Source organism: Protopterus annectens, chromosome 4.part1 (assembly GCF_019279795.1).
Source record: "Protopterus annectens isolate FY-2018-M chromosome 4.part1, PAN1.0, whole genome shotgun sequence".
NCBI lineage: Eukaryota > Metazoa > Chordata > Ceratodontiformes > Protopteridae > Protopterus > Protopterus annectens.
Window position 1 is genome coordinate 472,632,649 of NC_056734.1, and position 13,583 is coordinate 472,646,231.

General features: G+C 37.0%; 1 protein-coding gene across 3 annotated transcripts in view; it reads right to left on the reverse strand.

Annotated features, from left to right (window-relative positions):
- The window catches only part of TNK2 (tyrosine kinase non receptor 2), a 1,226,346-nt gene that overhangs the window by 412,210 nt on the left and 800,553 nt on the right, over positions 1-13,583 (reverse strand). The window lies entirely within an intron of this gene.

The window sequence follows — 13,583 nt, forward strand, 5'->3', positions numbered from 1 at the left end:
TTCCCAAGTGGTTTTATTTTGTATTGTATCTGAAAAAAAAATCCTCGGGCAAGGCTGAGTCTACTCAACTGCAGTAAATATCAATAAATCTCAAAGGCAAAACTGAATGAGATAGCCAAACACGACAATAAGAAGCCGACCGTTTATTTGAAATGGTAAAAACAAGCAAACGAGAAAAAACTCAATTAAATCTAGTAAGCGCTTTCACATTCGGATAGAATGCTTCTTCTGACTGTTAACAATTAAAATCATTAATTATCCTTAGATACCATAGCATTTCATTGTCTAACCAATTATACTTCAACCTCATGAATATTAAATGGATAAATTTGTGTTTATGGTGATTTCTTAGATTTGCCCTACATTCTTAATTTGCAAAATCTTTCAACTATATGAAAAACGGTATGATTTTTCAGTAAAAAAATATACACATATATATAGCATATCAAAATTCAAATACATCTGAAAACAGTGAAGAGAAATACATGTCATAAAAAAGAAATCTGTATAAATATATAACTATAAAAGTTTAAAATCGATGTAGAATTGTATATGAATAAAATTTTATAAATAGCCTTGTATAGAAACTTCTATTTAAAAATATATTATAAAACAAACTTCTAATGAACTCATGAAATCACATTTCTTAATATTATTTATCTACTTACATACTGTGTCAAAACACAGTTGATGTGTAATGTATGGATATAAGCGAATTAGGGAAGAAACATTATCTAACTGATGAATAGTAAAAACAGATATAAATAACACTGAAAGGATGTTTAATGTTTTGAGATCTCTGGCTGCTAGAAAGGGTCTCATAGAAACCCTGTCATTGAGTCCTGAGCCTCTATCTGCCTGTAGTCTCATTATCCACATTATTTCTCTTTGTTCGGTGTAATTTTTATAATTTCCTAGCCTAACGTTCCTGTATATCAATTTTAATACCATGAATCTAAAACTGTGTAGTACCTTTATTTATGATGTGTTTCGCTAGCGTATTATTTTCATCCTCCTTATTGATTGCATATATGTGTTCTTTCACTCATTCCCTTAAGGTTCTGTTAGTCATGCCAACGTAGAAAGAATTACATTTACTACAGGTGGCAAGGTAAATCAAGTCACGGGTTTTACAGTCTGCATAAATACCGAATTCATATTCCTTTCCGGTGTCTGGGTGTACAAATTTATATCCATTCAACATAAAGGGACATTGGTTGCAATTCCTGCAAGCAAAAGTCCCTTTTCTAATGGATCTAGATGTTTTCTTTTCTTTTTTTCGTTTTCGTAACATAACATGCGTTTCAATGATTTAGCGTTTCTATAAGTAAATCTAGGACAGTCACCTACTATGGCACTCAATTTCTCATCTACAGTCAATATGTTCCAATTTTTAACAAAAATTTCTTTAATCTTTTTATTATTGTTTGTGAATGAAATTACCAGTTTATTCATATCCACTGCTTTTCTTCCATTGTCTAACGTACTGACCTCTTAGTATTTGGAATAAATATATGGTTTCCTTTTGGAAGTTCTCCTGACAGTATCATCATGAAACAAGTGATTTGTTTCTTCTTCTCTATAACCCCTGTCTTTGAACTCTCTATGCATAGTCTCGACCGTTTCATGAAATTTAGATTCTTTGCTAGTGAGTCTAGATGCTCTTATCACTTGTCCCTTAACTATGTTAGTGTAAATATGAGGGGGATGCATGCTTATGTGATGTAATATGGAATTTTTTCTGCATTCTTTCCTATATAGCTGTGTCTGTAAAGTGTTATTTTCCTTAATAATAGAGACATCTAAAAACTCTTTTTCTGATGTTGACCATTTTCCTGTCAATGATAGAAAATTTGTGGTACCATTTATATAATCAATGAATGCACAAAGTTTGGTTTCATCTCCTTTCCACAACAAAAAAACATAGTCTACAAATCGTTTGTATAGCAAAATGTTCTCCTCATATTCACTTCTTATTATGTATGTGTGTTCCCAGTATGCCATTACTATATTAGCATACAAGTTTGCACATGGGGTTCCAATGGCTACTCCCCTTGTTTGTAAAAAATATCGATCATCATAGACAAAGACATTATTTGTTGAGAATGATATCCATTAACATGGCACATTTAATTATTAAACCTCTTGGTATATTGTGTTCTATTTCCTAAGTGGTTTTATTTTGTATTGGTTATATTTTAAGTGATTATTTCTCTGGGTTTTTATTGATTGATTTAATAAATATTGATTAATTTTTTTTTTTTTGTCATATGGTCTGAAGAAGTGGTAGCCCGGCTAAAGTGCTAATCTGTACTTGTCTAACAAACCTGTTTGTTTTTTTACACTGTGGTGGTTGGCCTACATTTTTTTCTTTTGATTATTCTTTTGTAGTAGGACCACCTTCAGCAGTGAGGTTTTCTTATTTTTTGTTGAACTTCCCTCTAATTATATGTTATGTTACGTCTTGCACTGGGATGAGCAACAAAATTTCATTCAGCTGGCACTGCTAGGTACATCTGATAGACAATAAAATTTACTTTGACTATTCCTGGTAGTAATGATGTATATTTAATTGCATCCTTACACTCCTTTATATGCTGTGTCACTTAGCTCCTCCTTTTCTTATGTCACCATTAAACCATCTACTATTATGATAGCCATATGTACAACATACTATTTTACATCCTCAAATAGTTCTGCCCTCTTCCTCACAATCAGACTCCAGTGCAAGCATAGGGCAGTATTCATAACCTGAATAAACATATATTGCAACCAATCTAATAGGCCTCATTATTATTCTTAAATCAACAATTAACATCATTTCTGCACTACCTATCATGAAAGCCAATACTTCAATGTCAGTACTTCTTACCATACTCTTTCTCTCTCTCTAACCCATTATTTTGTAAACTGTTCCCTTTGTTTTAGAGATATAGAAATAACATAAAACAAACATATTGGCTTCTACTTGTTTATACAAGCTCAATACAATAAATCTGTGTAGTTCCTCCTTTACATTAATAAAAATTTACTACTAAAATAGTAAGCAATTTTATCATGTCTCCTTTTACCTTTCTCTTTACTCAGCAAACCATTTCATATATAGAAAACACCTACTCATCATTAAATATTCAGAAATTTTCTCATCTCCAGATGCAGAATATAAAACTTTCAGATTTGTTAGTTGTATTCACAGTTGCCACTTTTGTTGCATTCAGTACTATTAACTACCAAGCACTGGTTAAGAAAGTAAATACATAAAACATTAAAATTTGGGACACTTTGCTAAAATGAGTTACAAACTACTATTCTCACCCTGTTAAAAAGGTGAGTTTTAAAAGCCTTGTGAAAGACAGCCACAGACAGACACTCCTGAAGTGACTGAGCTAGAAAGTTCCAAAGATGAGCATGAAAAGCAAAAGAACAATTACCCAAAGTATGAAGATGCACATGCAGAGCCACCATCAGCCCCGGAGAGGAAGAGTGCAACACCTGAGCAGGGTTATATGCCACTTCCATCTCATTCAGCTAAGTGGGACCCAAGCCATGAATAGACAAGTATACCAAAACCAGAATCTTACAGATAATTCTGAAACATACTGTCAGTCAATGATGACTATGCAAAAAGTACAGTTGTGTAAGAACTTACCAGCAGATCTCTGAAGAGATCACCTTTGCAGAACTGCTCACTAAAAGGAAGTATCCTGATACAGATTCTTTACATCCAGCATACTCCAGTACTCTCTTTTCTTGGAACAAGGAATAATGGTGAATAAATCCCCTGTCCTTCCGGGTGATATGGATCTAATTATGCTGTCCACTGATGGAATAAAACTTGTGAAAACTGGAAAAAAGATATTTTTGATTGGAGGAATCAGAGAAATTCTGGAAAAAGTGGAAGGCAGTAGGTTCCAAGTCAATTTGGACTCTTTTTGAATTATGCTGATTGCCCAGATCAAATGTTATCAGTCTCCAAAGATGGAGGGACTGAAAGTCTCCCTGAAAGAAAGGAAGGGAAGGGGACTGGCTAATGTTGGAGGGAGGGAGTCAGGGAGGTTGATGGTAATAAATCTGAAATATTGTCACCAAAGGATCATTTAGGTGCTTTGAAATCTGACTTGGATTTCTCCTGCCACTTCTTTTTATAGAATTTTCTTACTTTTCATCTGTGACTTTTGACATTTGACAAAGAAAGGTCCAGCTTTTGAGTTGCAATTCTTCAGAAATTTTGACACAGGATAGAAAACGATGTTTCCAACCTTATTGGATTCCCCCCTTTCTTGCAGTTTCTGAAAAGTTTTGGCAGATGCTGTACCAAATTGATTGTCTTTTTTTTTTCACTAAACATCTTTATTAAATTATCCCGTATGGCATAGGCAATCTTACATATAAATAAATGAAAAACAAACATTGACACCACTTTAGTCGCAAACATTACACATCAAAGACACCACTGAATCAATTGTAGTTGCAAATATTATATATCACTTATAATCTATCCAGTCGCAGTCAATAAAGCATTACATGGCTCATTCAAATCCTGCCTATTAAACTTCGTTCCTTCTCTGCATATATTGTTCCCACAATTCCCATTTTATTCTATGTAGTTTGCTTTGTACCTTTTCTAAAGATCCCAATTCCAGTTGTTTTATCTCTGTTACTATATTCACTACTTCTAGTAAAGTTGGTCTAGACTTTGATTTCCATTTTCTAGTAATTGCTTTTCTGGCAGCCACCATATTTAACTCAGCAAGGCCTTACCATGTCTAGGCAATTCCGATTCTGTATCATAGCTCAAAAACATCATCTCCCCAGTCAATCCAATCTGCTCACCCAGCATCTCCGACAGAGCAGTTCGCAGAGAATCTCTAAAGTCGACCAGCTCATTACACTTCCAAAAATATGTTCCCAGCCACCTCTTTGTTGCCCGTTGAACCTCCAACATTTGCTATTCACCTGAAGAAAAATTCTTTGGAGTCTACTTGGGGTATAAAAATACCTACGTAAACACTTCCAGCCAAAGATCCTAAATCTTACAGACTTTGTTGCATATTTTTGTAGTGAATCTCTATACCACAGTCACATTTTCCTCTCTTAGCCAACATGAAAAATGACAAAATTGGTCAAAAAAGGTAGTGAAATGGGAAGCATCCCAAAAAGGGATATTTATCTGCTCAAAATGACTGGAAATTGGCAGAGCCCATATGGGCAACAGACCAAATCAAGAGACATGGTCTTTCTTCTCAGGCTGGTGGTAAGAAAGTTTTAAGAAACATTGCGCCCATACATCCCTTATGTACCTGCACATACTCTTACACTTAGGTCATAGGTTGGGTGTATGGCACGAGAGGAAGTCCCCCAGCTTTGGTATACTGACCAGATGTATAGTATCTTTGGCGGGATACTTCCTACTGGTAAGCAATACTGCAACAGTAATCTAATGAGAGACCTCAAGGGTAATATGCCAGTAATTGAGTTATATCAGTAAGTAACCTGACAAGAGTTAGCATGTCCCAGGTGGAGAACATTATAGTAGCCAGCTGGTGCACACTAAGGCATAAGCTACTGCAGAGAAGGTGTTTAACCTTAGAGATGTTTTGTACATGATTTCACAACAGCTGACACTACCATTTGTTTGTTTAAGCAGATAATAAGCAATAATTACATTCCCCTGGTCAAAACAACCTACAGTGCACAGCTGACATTAAAGAAGCAAGGCTAGAATTTGCAAAAAAAAAAAAAGAAAAGTAAATTATGCAGTGTTTTAATCTATGCACATTATTTGAATGAATCATTCTTAATCTGTTTTCATAGTTATTTATTTATTTTACATTTATTTATTTTATTTTTATTTATTTATTTTATTTTACATTTGTTGACCAGGCTAGTCCAGCTGGATACAAGTACATTTTCAGTAGAGGCCCGGGGAGAAAAGCTCCAAGACAGATACAAACAGCCAATAAGTAATTGTTACATAAAAAAAACAATAAGTAGATATAGAAGATATTATACACATTTAACAGTAAATAACATAAAACTATATACAAAGTTTAGAGCAAGATAATATAAATATGCTAGTGGCTAAAAATAGTATCCAGGTTCTTGCTAGATGCTTATCATTGCACTACAGAAGATTAACTTAGTGGAGAGAGAACAGCTCGAAAATATATTAGTAGCATTAATGATAGGTTAGTCAGGGTTGGTACAAGGGCACATCCAGTGTGTTTTGAGGAAGGTTTTAAGTTTTTGTCTGAAGAGTGGTAAGGAAGGAAGGGAACTAAGTTTAATAGGTAGAAGGTTCCAGTTTTTCCCAGTTGTGTTTGAGAATAGAGAGTCCCCAGCCATGTTGTGAGACTTGTTGATGTTAACTAGGAGTTTATTTGAAGAACGCAAGGCATTAAGATTTTTGTAGGGGGTTATGAGGTCTGAGAGTATTGGAGTATTGTTTGGCTGGTAAAGGACCTTATGGGCAATTGTAAGTTGGTTGAGTTGAAGCTAGTTTTGAAGTTCAAGCCATCCAAGTTGCTTAAGATTCTGACAGTGATGGGTTCTGAAGGGTTTACCAGTGGCAAATCTGGCAATATTATGATAAGAGGTAGCAAATTTGAGAAGATTATTTTTGGATAGGTTAGTGTATATTGGTGAGGCATAGAGTAGAGTAGAGATTAGATGGGAGTGGGCAATGGTAGTTCTTGCTATTAGAGTAAGGAAGGGTTTGACTCTGTACAGGCAGCCCATTTTTCTGTTAACTGATTTTATAGTGTTGTTAATGTGGGTGTCGAAGTTAAGGTTATTGTCTACTGTAATACCAAGGAGTTTGGTGGTAGAGTCTGGGTAAACGAGGGTACCATTGTTAGAAATTACAGATATCTATTGGTGTGGACCTACAAATAGGAGTAAAGAGTAGGAGCTTTGTTTGTTTGGGATTCAGTAGAAGGCAGTGCTTTAAGAACCATTTCTCAACTATGCTAAATACTTTCTGGGTTTGGCATTGCAGTTCAGAAGCTGATTTAGCCGTGCAGATTAATGTAGAGTCATCTGCAGATTGTATACAAGTTGAAGTGGGAATAGCCAAGTAGAGATCATTAATAAAAATTGAAAATAAGAGAGGACCTAGAATGGAGCCTTGGGGAACTCCCAGTGTGACTGGCAGGTGGGATGACAGATTATTTTCCCAGCGCACTGCTTGTTGCCTATTGCTCAGGTAGGAAGTAAACCATTTTATAGACTGAGTATCCAGGGAAAACGATTTGAGAATACTGATAAGCAATGTGTGGTTTACCATATCAAAAGCCTTTGAAAAATCAATAAATAGTGCTGAAGGGAATAAATTATTATTGCGGTTTCTATTAATGGTGTCTGTAAAGGATAGGAGGGCAGTGGTGGTACTATGGAATGGCCTAAAGCCATGCTGGCCCTTAGCTAGTAAGTTGTGTTGAGTTAGATGACCTATTAGCTGATGGTGAATGCATTTTTCCATTATTTTTGCTAAGGGGATAGAAGGGCTATGGGTCTATAGTCAGAAGGGCTATGGGTCTATAGTCAGAATATTCATTGGTGTTGCCACCTTTGTGTAGGAGGATAATGTGTGAGACTTTCCAACTAGTAGGGATATATCCTTCTTTGATGGTTCTGTTTATCAGGAGTAAAAGTTTTTTTTTTGTCTAAGAGTATGGCTTTTTTAGTAGCATTTCTTATTTGTCTAAATGTCTGTTAAGTAGATGAACTTTTGGTAGTTCGCTACCTAGTCCAGGCTTTATTTCTTAGTAAGATTTTTTTGCCTGGTATCTTTGGTGAGCCATGGGGCTGGTTTTGACCTAATTCGTATATTATGTATTGGTGCATGTTTGTCTAGGATAGTTAAGAATTTAGAGTTAAAGTATTGGACAGCCTCTTCTAATGGGAGGGTTTTTAGACAGGTCCAGTTACAGGCACTAAGTTCACTCAGAAATAGTTCTTGGTTAAAATGCTTGTTGGAACGTAAAGTCCTATATGATGTTGGGTGGGAGATATCTATTTTTTGCCTAATTATATAGGTTAAGCAATGGTCACTTACATCATCAGGGAAGGTGCCTACTTTGTCTGTTTGGTGGTGATTATTAATCAGAATCCAATCTAAGGTGCTCTCTTTTTGGTTTGGTTTGTTAATTCTAGTTGGGGAGGTGATGGTCTGAGAGAAGCCATGAAGGTTAATATGAGAAGTAGGATGCTCAGTATTGATGCACTTCCAATCTATATTGACATCACCTAGGATTAAAGTTTCTTGTGGGACGGTTGCTGTGACCCAGCTAAGAATATCCTCTAAGGTGCTATTATTATTTCCACGAGGTAGATAATGCACAAGATATTTATGGCTTTATTAGAATTAAGCTGAATCTTGGAAATAAGGATTTCTGCATTATTGTCCTTAGGTGGGGTATAAGGTGAGGTAGTAACTTATAGCCCTTCTTTGAAAAGAATAGCTACTCCCCCTCCCTTTCTTTTTGTTCGGTCATTTCTTAGTATATGATATCCTGGTGGGATAATCTCATTATCTTGCGTCTGTGGTTTTAACCAAGTTTCTGTTAAACATAAAATGTCAAAAGAGTATATGTCTAAGAGAGAATGGAGATGAGGAACTTTATTGTTGATGCTTTGGATACTGAGATGTGCTATCAGAAGAGAATTGGGGTGTTTAATGGGGCTGGGTGGGATAGAGGGATTGGAGGTATAAGCATCAGTAGGTAGGACATTTGCAGGGCCTGGGTTAGGCTAGATATCACCATTTTGTAAGGATTGATTTTTAAGAATGTACAGTGCATAATGTAGATCACGTATTAGAAATTGATATTTCTTGGTTGAGGGATTATAGTATTTAATGTGGGATACTCTGTGGAACTTTGCAAGTAGGTAGCTAGGTATAGATATTATATTTATATTATTTGGAGAGATGAGTATATGAAAGGATGTTTGTTTAGTTGGGTAGTGTGGCAGTAAGTAGTAGTTTCACAAGTATTGACATGGTTGTGGTAGACATGGTGAGAACAGTTGGTTGCAGGGTATTAAAGATAGGTAGGAGAGGTAAAAGCTGTAATAGACAAGGTTTGAGTGGTAAGGCTAGGAGGAAAAGTATTAAGTAGTTAGAGCTGTAATTGCTTAGGTACAGTAATAAGGTGTGGTGCTAATTGTATCTGAAGGTGGAAGTTTGTGATTTGTTGGTTGGAGAGGAGGGTGTGGCCAAGAAGTATAAGTTTAGTGGCACTGGGGGTGGGTGAGATTTGGGGGTAGGGTAGGGGAGCAAAGTGAGCCCGCAGGGCGAATGGAGCGAGGTTTAGCTTGTGCTAAGGAGTTTTCACAAAAAACAATGTGGGAAAGAGCTCAGGTAAGTCCCGAGGTAGATAAGGCTTTAAATTAATAGTATAGACAAAGTCTAGGCAGGCTGGCAAGGTCAGTATAGTTAGGGAAATAAAAGAAGATTAGAAGAAAGTGGTGAAGCTAAGGAGTGTTACAAGTAGAGTAGGAGAAGGGGGGGGGAGAAGAAGGTGGCAGGTTGGTTGGTCCTGGTGGTGCTTAGCTCTTAGTTCAAGGGGAGTAGTTTTTAACAGTTTAACATACAGGCAGAGTGCACATACATGAGTTTATTTTCCTTCTTTTAAGGTGTCATGGACTGATAGGCAATATCCAAGCAAATGATGTGGTTGGTATTTTAAGTGGGGGTTCCTGAAGAGTGGATGAGAAGCCTTGGATGAAAGTAGTCCAGGGGAAGGATGTCCTTTACCACCTTTCATAAGCTGAAGAGCCGATATAATTGTAATATATCTCAAGAATCAGGGAGCGCACAAAACCAGCAACCAGATATTCAGATGGGGACAGACTAGAAGGAAAAAAATGGCGCTAAAACTCCAAAGATAGATTTTAAACATACATGTTTCACAGACGGTACTTGCCATCCTAGCCAGGTTTAATCACTCACTTTATAGAGATTAATCCAGGAGTATACAAACAGCTAATCCAGGTTATGTAGGTTTATTATAACAAACAGTTTTACACAGTATACACTAACTGTAAGATTTACTAACTAGTAAAAATGATTGTTAAAGTGGATTACATAACAAATGGCACTACACAGAGCAGTACATAGCTCAACAAGAGCCTTGGGCAGTTCTCCAGAATGGGAAACCCTCAACCCACAGATGAGGATCAAGACAAACAAAAAGGTCTTCTGTTCTACTGTAAATGTAACAAATTGCTTGCTACAACTGTGCAAGCCCTTGCTACAGTTGCTACCTCAAACTGAGTTTCTACCACAATACAAATATAGTATTGGGATTAATTTATTCTCTTGGTTTCATAAATGAATGCAGGTACTGCACTTGTACCTGGAGATTATGCATCCTGATAGCTTGCAGCTAGGGCAGCGTCCCCTTTACCCCACCACAGTTATGGCTCTGCACCTATACAGTTACTTTTCTGCTAAAGTTCAAATTCTTTAAATTCAGAATGTCAGGGGAACTTGCTCTTTTCTCCAAGATGTTGTAATTCTAATTTAGAATAATGTGTGGGGTCTACACCTACAGGAGAAGTGTTGAGGAGATAAGAGTCCCACAGAAAAATGTACTTTATAAATATGTTCCGAGTTTGTTGAGTGCCATTTTGAATGATCACCTGCAATGAAATGGCACTAGATGAAGTAGTCTTTCAGCAACTATATTGCAATCATAACAAATACACAATTTATTTCTATCAGGAAGAAAGCCAGCAATTATTTTATTAAGTGCTTTTTGTACATTTATCCAAAGACTACATGTTACAAATACATTTAGACACACTGAAACATGTTGATTTAACTTACAAAAGTCTGAATAAAAGTTTGTTCTTTGTGGGAAAGGTGGGCTGCTACCAAGCATCCTCTGGAATCTGGTCAGTGCACTGGCTCACTGCCCTGCACAAAAATGCCTAAGGAATGGAAAACAGTGACTGTCGCATCTTTCTCCTGGGAGGGGGCAGCTACAATTTGGGAACTTATTGCCCTTTAATCTACCAGTGCTGACAGGGAAAGCCATGGAGTGAAATCTGAGGAAAATGCTGATCACCTTCCCAGAGGACAACAGTCTCTAGGACAGCAACCAACATGGGTACAGAAATAGCGGTCAGTCAGATGTGATCCTTTTATGACTGGGTTATAGGAACTTGGTGTGAGAGTACTGTTATATATGTGATTAACACGGACCTCACTGTAGTCTCTGATTTGGTGTGACACAACTGACTGACATGAAAACTGGAGGGGTCTGGAAGAAAGACCAAGAATGAGTAATTGAACTGTTGCACGGTTGAAGGGTATGACAAACAGAGCTATGTCAAGATGGACAATTTCAGGAATGTAGCTACTGAAGTGTTGCAGTGGTCAGCACTGGGTCCAAGATTTTTCAGTGTGGTTAAAACATGTAAGACGGAAAAGAGAACATGATCAACTTCTCTGCTAGCAACACAAAAACATATGTAGTAGTGGAGGATGGTGAAAAGGGTTTAAGGAAGTATTTCAATTGGTTGACCAACTGAGCAGAAAGGTAGAAGTTAGAGACTGATATGAAGCATTGTGCTTGGGCCAAACCAAACCAGGTGTTTAGTAGCCACCAGTAAAGAGCAACTAATGGTAACAGAGCAGGAAAAGAATGTAGAATTTATGGGGAAGAGTCAAACCTGGACTAGGCCAAAATGAGCAAAAGGGGGAGGGGTTGTGGTAACCGCAAAAAGAATAAAAGGGCATACCATCAGAGTAGAAGACACCCAAAGCAAGGAGATAATATTCAAACTCCACCTTAGTCAGACCATCTCATGTATTGCTTACAATTCTGGAGGCCATACAAGGAGGAGGACATCAGGTAATGAGCAGTCCAGAGAGAAGCCACAACAAAGAGGTGAGGACATGACCAGGAATAAGATGAGTCTGAGTTTTCACTACTGACCAGAAGAGACACAAGAATATATTGGTGTACAGGATCATGTTGAGGACATGGGCAGGGGTCATTCTAAAACTTACAGAGAGGGAAAGTGGGGCAGAGGCAGCAGACTGTAAGATGTAACTACTCCTTGGATTTCTGGAAATACGTCTTCAGGGAGGGGGTGGCAGACCCCCTACAATGCACCACCGAAATTAAGGGTGCAGAGAGAATTTACTGTGGCACTTAATAATGTGTGGGATAGGTAAAGAAATGGTGGAGGAGAGGCAGAATGCTAAATCCATTTAAACAACAGATTTGGTAGGCATTATTACTGTCTCCTACCTTCAAGCAAAAGTAATGTAATCTTTGTAGAAACCAACAAACCTGCTCTTCTTTGATTTCCACTATACATTCCACCCCAGCACATTGACTTGAGCAGCAAGTGAGGAAGGAGCCTTGAAAGTCACTGCCACATGCACTGTGGAAACATGGGATTTAAGTACCTCATCTCAAACCCTCTCTCACAAATAAGCAGCATGCATCATGTGTTAGGTGCCACCGGTGCAATGCACAAAACCAGGAAAATCTGACTTCAATGCAAGGTCATTGGCTAACAGTAAAGGGGAAGGACTGAGAGCATAATCACAGGGGAGTCTAACTTTGATAATATGCACACTGCAAGACAGAACTGATTAACCTCTAGAAATCATTCTTTTGCAAAATCCATACTGAAGGTCTTAAAGTCTAATGACTATTACATAAAATTACACACTTCAATAACAACAGATTCTAACAAAAAGCTAAATTAGAGCTATTTAATGCAAGTCATTTACCAAATGAATCTGCCTTTGGTATGGTTGCCGAAGTAACCATGAACCATACCTCTCAACTGTCCAGATTTTCGCAGAATGCCCAGATTTTTGCCTCATATTTTTTGTCGGTTCCTCATAAAATTTGTGGTTTTCTAGCAAATCACTGGGATGATATGAGGATTGAGGTCAACAAATAATGATATACATTTGAGTTTCAGACCTCAAATCCTTTAGAAAATATATGCTAACACAAACCCTGTTACTCTATCAACTTTCTAAGTTTATAAGACCAATATTTAAAATCTGTCCCTATTTTGGGGTCTTTGTTCCCACATTTTGTCAGGCTTTGTCCAGATTTCATGCAGTAAGAGGTTGAGAGGTATGCCATGAACACATTTCTATGACAAGAGATAGGGCAAACTGCAGTAAAACAACTACAATATAACTTGCAGAAACTTGGACATAAAATCACTACGTAATAAAAAGAATTATTTCAACAAACTCAAAGCAGTAATCAAATGGAAAAGTTTATTAGAACTAAAGAAAGGAACTTAAATGACCTGCACATTTTTGGAGAAAATAATGCCTGCGCAACTTTATTAAGCAGTATATGAGCACACTGCTTATATTCTGGCGCCTAACTATTCACCTGCAGTAACAGACTACGACCATTTTAAGGTAATAAGAATCTGACCCAGGCATTTGCTAAACATAATCAATCAATGAAAATAAATGATGTTTAATACAAATCAGTTGATTACTTATTACAAATTAACCGCTCATGTTAACTATACCATGAGGTCATGAATCAAACATGAACTGTTACTCAAAAATGAGTGTTGATGAGTAA